General features: G+C 41.7%; 1 protein-coding gene across 2 annotated transcripts in view; it reads right to left on the minus strand.

Moving 5' to 3' along the window:
• The window catches only part of thsd7a.S (thrombospondin type 1 domain containing 7A S homeolog), a 234,528-nt gene extending 226,006 nt beyond the window's left edge, over nucleotides 1-8,522 (minus strand). For both annotated transcript variants that reach the window (XM_041567489.1, XM_018269202.2), the window contains exon 1: nucleotides 8,275-8,522. The gene's annotated coding sequence lies outside the window, so the exon portion shown is untranslated. The remainder of the gene's footprint in view (nucleotides 1-8,274) is intronic.
• Nucleotides 8,523-10,858: the final 2,336 nt, after the last annotated feature.

Genomic DNA, 10,858 nt, shown 5'->3' on the forward strand with positions numbered 1-10,858 from the left:
TAAATGATAACACAGAGATGTATGTGAAGTCTATCAGATGTGGACCACAACTATTTGCAAAGCAGTCTTCAACCGATGTTAGTTAGGGAAGCCATTAGTTTAGCCCCACATATTGGTCAACATGCTGCTGCCAAGAAGGGTAACTTTGGCAGCCAAAATCTGCCCATGGATGAACTTCTTAAGACTGATTAACATTACTTGACCTGTGGTGATACATGTTTAAAGGGATGCTAAGCTTAGGGGGTCATTGCAAATCATGAAGCAGAAAGTTTGGCTGTCATGCTGCAGGGCTGATAAAATTATAATGCACATTGCACTGATTTCTATGTTGCAATATAATACGAATCTGAATAAATTCAGCCATCAGCCATTATACTTACATTTATATTCTACGCACAGTATATACAGTATAATGTAAGTTGGTCCCTTAGCACGGAAGTAAATGCACACTGGCAAAAGAGAAGATTTATGCTGCCCAAATAAAATGTTCAATAAAGAAATACAAATAAATATGGACAGACAAAGGGGGAAAATGGTACTACGGTTTGGGATAAAAATCCAATATTTTTCAATGGCTCTATGTTCATTTTTAGTCTTCGAACATTTTATTTGATGTCTGCTACTATGTTCCATTACTTGCACTTAGATAAACGGTTTGTGATGCATTATTCACCTAGTATGCGTCCATCACTTTTCTATGCATGTTCAGATTGTGTCCTTAATGTTAAAATGGTAATGTTATAGATATACCCTTTGCTGAGAAAGCTCATTATTCACTACTTCTTGCCCATGAAACAAACGTGTACTCTGGTCACAATACTCAGATTGACAGTTGTTATTTAGATGTAGATGAGGATGATGCAGTTCTACACACCGGGATGTGTCGTATACAGAGTTACTTGACATAATTTTTTACACAAATTGAAAATAACTTGAGGCCTGCACTCTATGTCCCATGAATAAAATAAAACAAGATTGCTTGCGCAAGCAAAATAAATCATTGCTGACAGTCTCACTTCAATGGAAGCCAAATATTATATACTGTATGTCAGAGGAAAATGGAATTATATCAACTGCTGTCTATATATGTAAGTGTGTTGCACTTTGATCTAAAGTATTTATCCCCCTGAGACCAATTTGCCATATTTCCTATCACTTACCTATACCAAGAGCATTATATGATATGTAAGTGATCATTTATAAAGTTCAAAAGTGCATTGGCCCCAAATTACCTTGTTTTTAGCCACAATGCATCATCCCCCCCATATTCCCAGCATAATTGTGGCTGTGCTCAAAGATGTATCACTGTAGGGTTGCATCACTTCAAGAGCCTGTGTTCCAATTCACTGGGCACAAGTCTGGTGATACAAGGTCCAGGATGGCAGTAGCTCCAAGGATTAGTGATGGGCGAATTTGCACCGTTTCGCTTCGGCGATAAATTTGCGAATTTCGCGCGAAATTTGCGAAACTGCCCGTTTTTTCGCCGGCGTACGTTTTTTTGGGAAAATTTTTTTGCCGCGAATTTTCGTGGCCGTTTCGTGAATTTATTCGCTGGCGGCGAGTCACGCAAATTTGCCGCAAATTTGCGCCTGGCGAATACATTCGCCCATCACTACCAAGGATCCACAGAGTCAATAGATACAGTTGCACAACCATAAACAGATGAGGCAGAATGGACACATTGGCAACCATGTGAAAGTGCAGAAGTGTGCTTTAATCTTCATTTACATTTCCCAAGGCATAAGTGCTAGAGTGTTAGGGGGTGCAAGAGCACACGTTCATCTAACAGGCAATTGTAAATGACTCCTACTCCCCATTGCATCTATATTGGGGCACCTGATCTGTATATGGCTATTTTACTTTTTGCCTGGTGTTTTAAAGGCCAAGGTATTATAAAAAGGATTAAATATTTATACATATAATCATGTATGCATCATTTTTAGAGACCACTAAATCTTTAGTACAGTGAAGATGCAGTGAATGAGTTGTGTCTTCCAAAGCAATCTATCTGGGCCTCCACTAATACCATTATTGTCAGGGGGCCTAACAGCTCCCAGCGGTAGTCCGGACCAGGGAGGAAGCCAAAATCAAAGTACAGGCAAGGGTTAAGGAGTAAGGCATAATCCAAAATCCAGGCAGAGATCAAAAAGGCAGGCAGCATACAAATCAGGGTCAAAGTTCAGGCAAGGTCAAGTTCAAGTATTGGAGATAGCTGGTTTCACCAGAGAAACATGAAACATGTTGGGAATTCGCATTTCAGGAGGAAGTGAAAGTCAGACAGCCACAGGATTAATAATCTCCACAATGGAGAATGGACCAACAAATTTTGGACCCAACTTGGGAGAAGGCACTCTTAAGTTATTGTTCCTAGTTGACAACCACACCTTGTCACCAACTTTGTATGAAGGAGAGGACCTGCTTCTCTGATCAGCAAAAGTCTTGTGCACAAGAGCACTCTTTTCCAAACTTGATTTGGTTGCAGCCAAAATAGCAGATATATGGGCTGCATAATCGTCTGCAGCAGGAACGTCAGACAAAATGAAGTATTTTGGGAAGGTTTGAGGATGCTGTCTGCACACAGTCATAAACGGAGACCTTCCAGTGGAAGTGTGGCATGCATTATTATGAGCGAATTCTATGTTTTTATGGTCAGTATAGATAGTGACCGGGATCGAAGATCCTTCTAGAAGATGACGCCACTCTTCGAGAGCTAATTTTACTGCCAAGAGTTTCCGATTTCCTACATCATAATTCTGCTCCGCTGGAGAGAATTTCTTGGAGAAATATGCACATGGATGTAGGAGGAGAACCCCTTGATGAACTGTCGGTAGTAGGTCGCAAATCCGATGAATCCTTGTATTGCCTTGGTGCTCAAAGGAACGGGCCACTCCTGGATCGTGAAGACTTTGACAGGGTCCATCTCAAAACCTTCCGGAGAAATGATATAGCTGAGGAAAGGGATTTTGGCCACTTCGAAGACACATTTCTCGATCTTGGCAAAGAGGGAGTTCTTCCTGAAACGAGAGAGTACCTCTTTCACCTGGGAGCAATGACTTTCCAAGTCCTTGGAGAAGATTAAGATGTCATCAAGGTACACGAACACAAATCTCCCTAAGAGATCCCGGAAGATGTAGTTCACGAGCTCCTTGAAGATGGCAGGGGCATTGCAGAGGTCAAAGGGCATCACGAGGTATTCATAGTGCCCATCCCGAGAGTCGAATGCTGTCTTCCATTCATCCCCTTCCGAATGCGGATAAGGCTGTATGCCTGGGATAGATCCAACTTAGTGAAGGTCTTAGCCCCTTTCAGTTGGTCAAATAGTTCAGTGATCAGAGGCAAAGGGTATTGGTTCTTAACTGTAATCTTGTTAAATCCACAGTAATCTATGCAGGGATGCAGACCACCGTCCTTATTCTCCACAAAGAAGCCAGCTCCTGCCGGAGAGGTGGAAGGATGAATAAATCGCTGCTGGAGATTCTCCTGGATATAGACTTTCATGGCAGAGGTTTCCGCAGGAGAACGGGGATAGATGCGACCACTGGGAGGCATGGTTGCAGGAAGGAGATCGACGGGGCAGTCGTAGTGACGATGAGGAGGAAGGAATTCTGCAGACTTTTTATAGAAGAAATCAGAGAATTCCTTGTTTAAGGATGGCAAGGCTTTCAGGTCTGTCGAAGAGATAGTCACCCGATGGAGGGATTAGCAGGAAGACAATGTTCTTGACAGAATGGACTCCAACAAGAGATCTGCCCGACCAATCAATGGAGGGGTTATGTAGGCGAAGCCAGGGTAGACCCAAGACAACAGGAACAAAAGGGCAGGAAATAATCAGGAATGACAACTTTTCTTTATGTAAAGTCCCAACCTGCACAGGCAATTCCCCTGTTGTCATGGAAATTATCTCAGATGTTAGTGGCCTGTCGTCAATTGCCGTAACCTGTAGGGGAGTAGTCAATGGATACAGGGGAACATCCATATATTTGGCAAAGAGAGCATCCATGAAATTACCGGCGGCCCCTGAATCTATGAAGGCAGAGCCGACAATAGTAGAGTTCTCTTGAGATTTAGGAGTAACACCACCTACATGTGTCACTGCAGATTTACCTTGGGGAATAGAACGCTTTGGCTTCACAGGACAGGAATTGGCAAAGTGGGATTGTCAACCACAGTACAGACATAGGCCAGCCACAGCCTTCAAAGTTTTTCTTGCTCTGAGAGACGAGCCCTTCCAACTTGCATAGGCTCCTCCGGAGGAATAACGGAAGGCTGCTGGGAAGGTGCAGGCAACAGAGGTCTTTGGAAACGTGGTGCCAGCGTAGGTTGAAATTTATTACTGCGCTCTTTGACAGCTTGATGCTCTCTAAGACGACTGTCCACTTTAATGGTGAGAGCAATCAAATCCTCCAGCAGTTCAAGAAGCTCCCTGGAGACTAGATCATCTGTAAGTCGAGTCGGCAGGCCTTGGTAGAACACAGCCTTGTATGCCTCGTCATTCCAAGAGGTCTCTGCCATTAAAGTTCTAAAGTCAATAGCGCAGTCACTGGCACTGAGACTTCAATGACGGATTTGCAGAAGATGAGATGAGGCATTAGCAACCCAACCCAGGGCATCAAAAATAGTCCTGAACGGCTGAAGGAATTCTTTAACATTAAACGTCAGTGGAGAATTCTTCTCCCAAAGAGGCGTTGCCCACTCAAGCTGTTTACCCTCCAAACGAGACATCATATAACCCACTTTTGCCCGCTCAGAAGAGTATTGTGAGGGTTAAAATTCAAATTGAATAAGACACTGGGTTACGAACCCTCTGCAGGCTTACGTGTTCCCATTGTAGCGAAGAGGAGGAGGGATGCGCGGCTCACGAGCCGGAGAAACCGCAAGCGGAGGAGCGACATCAGCAGGAGGATGCCCCCCTGCCATTGAAGGAGGAGGCATACAAGAAATAAGTACTTGCCCAATGCAAACTTGTTGAGTCTCATGCGCTTCCATGCGAGACGCCAGCCCCCGGAGGGCTCTTCCGACATCCAGCGTAGCTTCCTTTGTGGGGTCCATGGCCCGATTATAATGTCAGGGGGCCTAACGGCTCCCAGTGGGATTAGTCCGGACCAGGGAGAAAGCTTTGGGGTCAAAATCAAAGTATAGGCAAGGGTTAAGGAGTAAGGAGTAATCCAAAGTCCAGGCAGCGATCAAAAAGGCAGGCAGCATACAAATCAGGGTCAAAGTCCAGGCAAGGTCAAGTTCAAGGAATAAGCAAATATATTTACATCCAGGTACTCACAGTAATTAAGACCTATAATCTGGCATCGAAACCCGTGACCTCAGCATCTTTTATTTAAAATCTTTGCGCCAAGTAACGTCATTGTGCCTGTGACGCAATGCAACCCATGTGGCGGCCATGGGAACCGCCATTTTGGATCCGCCGCTGGAGTGGACGGAGGCGCCGGCAGGTAAGACCGTGCCGAGCTGTCCTGACAATTATCAGGCAAACATAGAGTGTGCTGCTCAACCCTCAAACATGGCCAGCAAGAACCTATAGCAGCCCAGAGCATAAGTACTGTAGTATGTAGTTCTGCTGATCCAAGCTCCTGACCAAGGTTAGAAAGATATGACTTTCAGGGGACATTCTGAAGGCATATACCTTTATTGGGCTGCTGTGCCCAGAACAGCATAATGTACATCATTTGTTGCCCAAAAATGTATATACACGTAGATTTAATTTCCCTTCAAAGCCCAACTAAATGCAGATTGTTTGCGCATACAACAGACCACAAAGGTCTTATCATTGTCAACCAAGCATGCTAAAATTGCAAATAGGGTTGAAGGTGTCTACAAAATCAATTGCTACAGTAATAGTGTTAAGTGTTAAGAGAATGGTAAAAACCATATAGTCTTTTTGAAGTCTGACATGTTATTGTAAAAAATCTGGAAGATGTCAGTAGCATTTTAACAGCGCTGCCTCAACTTAAAATGTCTCAGCTGAAATAAAATGTTTTATCCCAGACACAATCAATTGTAAATTCTTTAGCTAGGAGTTATATATGGCAGTATTTTAGCATCATCAAAATTCAGTAAAACCAAAAAAACAAGACTATTTATTTGACAATGATAGCAAACAAGCAACAAGACTGGAAATGGTCACCAAGCTTTTCAGGCAACATTTAGAGCAGATTCATAGCCGTTACAATTTTATCATATCTGTCTTGACAATAAGGAAAGTTTTTTAACTAATCAGCAAATTTTCAAGATCCCTTTCGCTTTTTTTAATCGTGTTCATTTGTTTAAAATGTAATTGACTGCTTGAAAAAGCTGAATTCGGCTTTTTTGAATCGGGTGGTGGCACACGTGGCTATTCAGGGAGATTAATTGTCCAGCGACAAATCTCCTCTTCTTGGGGCGACTAATCTCCCCGAAATGCCTTCCCATCGGCTAGAATGTGAATTGCTGGTGGGATGGAACTCGAATTGCTTTGTTTTTCCAAAGTCGCCAGATGTTGCCTCACGAGTGTGCCACCACCCATGAGAGTTAAGTGGCAGAGCTACTACATTGGCAGACTATATAATACAGGTATGGGACCTGTTATCCAAAATGCCTGGAACCTTGGGCTTTCCAGATAACAGATCTTTCCGTAATTTGGATCTTCATACCTTAAGTCTACTAGAAAATCATGTAAACATTAAATAAACCCAACAGGCTGGCTTTGCATCCAATAACAATTAATTATATCTTAGTTTGGATCAAGTACACAGTACTGTTTTATAATTACAGAGAAAAGGGAAATGATTTTTAAAAAAATTAATTATTTGATTATAAAGGAGTTTATGGAAGATGACCTTTCAATTACTCAGAGCTATACCATACCTGTATAGACTATAATATTAGAATGCTGACAAATAGTGTAGGACTCACGTACAATAAGGGGCCTTGACGTGGCACGCAAGCTTACATATTTTGGCCAACACCTCATTATTTGTAATAATTATTTTTAAAGGCAAACCGTGCACTGGCAATTTTTCTCTTTCTCTCTGTATAGACTATTGTTGGTAAACATTAGACAAATATTCACTTCAAAGTGCGTTTTGCATCATCCCCATAAATGAGCTCACAGATCCTGTATATATACTGTATAATAGACTGACTTCATTACAACATACTGATTTTTCACTGTAAGGAACCAAACAACCTGCTTTGTTTTCAGAAAAAAGCAGCATGAGTCTTTATGGGTTTCACACAGATATATTTGTTGTTGGGCCTTTCTGTTAGCAAAGGTTTCACACCAAAACTTCATCAAGGTTCCAATTAAAACCTGTCAATCATGCACTTACAGGTATAAAGTAAAGAATAGTAAATTCCCTTGCTCCCTTAGCCTTCTAGAAAAAAAACACAAGCCCAGTCCTTGCATGTGTAACAATGCTTCATAAATAATGTGCCATTTTAAATTTAAAGGACCCCCCAAGCTCAGCTTTAGGTCATCTGTGGGGCCCATTGCCACAGTTATTTAGAGTAGTAACATAAATTTTGAAAACAGAACATTTACCAAAACCAAGAAACATACAGCAGTATGCAGTATTTATACAGCTTATTTTACCCATAAATGCATAGCTGAATGGTTGATATAATAGCAATGTTTCCTAGTATCATGGAATGGGATAAGGGAAGGGGGCCTGAACAACATAAACAAAAAAAATCTGAAACCCACCAAGGAAATTAGTCCAACGTAAACTGACTGCAGAATACTACTGTGATTCCATATTACTCATATTATGTGCATTACCACAATTTGGGGACCCATATCTAGTCCTTACTCTATTCGATCTCCCTGTACAATCATACATGCTCTCTTTCTTAAGGGACATGTGGGAATTTGTAATTTGTAATAGTACAGAAAAAAGATGTACATGTATGAACACAAAGAAATGAGAGAAAACTATCTCTAAAATGCCATTTGTAATAATTGCAGGGAAATTGAAAATAATGATGATGAACTCAGTTCATCCCTGAAGGATTCAACTGATTTATCATCCCAAAATAAATGTCATTTTGCCAGAGAAATCAAAAAAGTAATGCACCCAGTGATCAATAACAATACTCATTGAGCATGAGACAAGGAAACACTTCTTAAAAACTTACTCAGGGAGCCTGAATCCTATTGTACTATTAACTATTCCCCATGACAGATAGACTCCAGGTCTAAATATGCAGAATAATGTTTAAGAAATTAAAAGGATCCAAAAGACATGTTTCTGTATGTGACAATGCAAGCAACTCGTCAGCACTTACCTTTTTTACCTAGTAAATGAGTATGGTGGTAGTTCCTTGCAGGATAGAAAGCTCTTTGCTGGTTGTGGATGAAAGGGATAAAAAGGCAGCTTCCACCAACAGATCTGATAAGCATCCAGCAGGCTCTTTCGTTCATATTGTTATACAGTAGTTATACCATGGCTGTATGATAAGAAGAAGTAAGAGCAGCAAGGAGCTGATGCCAAGGACAAGTCATGATGAGGAGACCTTCTGCAGTGCGACTGTGAAAGGAGAACAGCGCTGACAGCCAAAGCAGGGAGGGGTGGGGAGACAGTCAGACACGGAACAGCAGGGTAGGCTGAGAGAAGAATAAAATAGCAAGAATCTGAAATACTTACAAACACTTTCACTTATAAAGCACAGTAGAAAATGTAATGGAGGCCTACAATGGAACAAAGGAGACTATTAGAGATGAATTTTGCAATATTTACTAACACAAACTTGACTTTGCAGCCTCAGAAATTCTCATTTGTAGCCTGCACAAATTTGTACCATTTGAAGCAATTTGCAGACAGAAAGCAAGGTATAAATATTTAATTTAATGGAGGCAAAGAATAAGCAGGTATATGATCTACAGGCAATTGTGCATTGGGTAGATAAATAAATGGCCTGTGTTTAATAATAATGGATGGTAAAAACCTGCAGAAACAACATTATCTGCCCGTAGGTCTGTTGAAAATACATAATATTATTTTTCAGTAATGTCTTGGCTTCCACTCCTAATGTGGCCATATACAGACCAATAAAAGCTGCCAAAAGGGAGGCCTCCCAAATTGACATCTGGCCAAAATTAAGTCAGCCTAATTTGCCTGAATGTGATCCATTTATTTGGCCCGATATTGCCTACCTCAAGGTGAGCATAGCGGTAATAGATCCCGTAAAAGAAGCTGGTCATACGTGTATGGTCAGCTTTACCCAGAGAAACTGCCTCATATCACAACCCTCTATATGCTTGAGTAACTTGCCCCAATGGTACCAATGAGTTATTGGTTACGATTGATTGTTAGCTAACACTGAAGCAATACTCTTCTTCTTAAGGAACAGTAACACCAAAAAAGGAAAGTGTTTTAAAGGATTGACAATATAATGTAGTGTTGCCATGCACTGGTAAAATTGGTGTGCTTATTTCAGAATCTGAAATAATTCTGAAGAAGGGCTGGTTCTGAAGGCACGAAACGCGTTAGTTCTATAAACTCACCCACTGCCAATGTCACAGAGTATTGTTCAATAAAAGCCGTTAAATTAATTTTGTCACGCCGAACTGCGGGTAATTCTGAGAGTGAGAGAGTTCCGGACCGAAGTTGCCGGATTCCCGCGAGAGCAGCGACAGGCAAGGAGACGCTGTACTGCACGAGGGTGAGCTCCACTTATCTTGCCACATATCCTTAATTTGTGTTTCTTAATGCTTATTTCAGAATCACTGCTATAGTTCATATAGACACAGTGTCAGACTGGAGTAATGGGGGTCCACCGGGACTGCCACATGAAGGCCCCTCCAAGCAGTCACCGGGGGCCCCTTCCTGGCTTACCTTTGCGCGCATCCCTCTCGGGCCTCTCTCTCCATCTGCGCGCTCCTCACGTCTGTGCCGTGCGTGCCTGCACAAACTCCCTCGCACTGCGTACCTGCGCTGAGAGTTGGAGCAGCAGAGACTTTTTTCAAGGGGGAGCCCGATCGGGAAACATGGCTGGGCCGGCGGAGGCCCATGAGGGCCGGGGCCCACCGGCCCAGTCCGACACTGTATAGACAAGCTGCTGTGTAGCCATGGGGGCAGCCAATCAAGCACAGATTAAACCGTAGATAACAGATAAATCCTGATGAATCCCATTGTTTCTACCAAGCATATCTGTTATCTGCTGTGTATCCTGTGCCTTTTCTCCTTTCTCAGCTTTGAATGGCTGCCTCCATGGCTACAGAGCACGGTGTTTATATAAACTATAGTTTCTGAAGCAAACACACCAGTTTTACTAGTGCAGAACAACAGGACATTATACATTCATTGCTTTAAGTCACTTTTGTTTTTTGGTGTTACTGTTCTTTTAACCTCCCTTTTAAACCTGACCTGTAAGTACAGCGGAAAAGCCCAATTTCTGTAATGCATTGTTCTCATTTCCTTTCATTTGCACGATCACTAAAAATAATCCTGTGGGAATATTATACTAAATTCAGAATTGGTCTAAAACCAGCTAAGACTGTGAAATAAGTCTATTTAATATTTCAGTGCTATGGTCAGAAAATAATGATGGAGCATGTTTATATAACTCATATGTATGTTGTTTATGCGATATTCTGTCTAAAAATCAAGACAGGGAATCAAATGGTACAGGTATGAGACCCATTATCCTAAAAGTCATTCTCCAGAAAGTCCAGAATTCAAAAATGATTTAATTTTTCTTTGTAATACCTTGTACTTGATCCTGGGTTTAATTAGTGTTTAATGTTTTTAGGTAGACTTAAGATATAGGATATCCGAACTACTAAAAGATACTGTACCTTATCTGGAAAAACCCTAGTCCGAAGCATTCCAAATAAAAGGTCTCAAACCATATTGATATATCATTCCTT

Source organism: Xenopus laevis, chromosome 6S (genome assembly GCF_017654675.1).
Source record: "Xenopus laevis strain J_2021 chromosome 6S, Xenopus_laevis_v10.1, whole genome shotgun sequence".
Classification (NCBI taxonomy): domain Eukaryota; kingdom Metazoa; phylum Chordata; class Amphibia; order Anura; family Pipidae; genus Xenopus; species Xenopus laevis.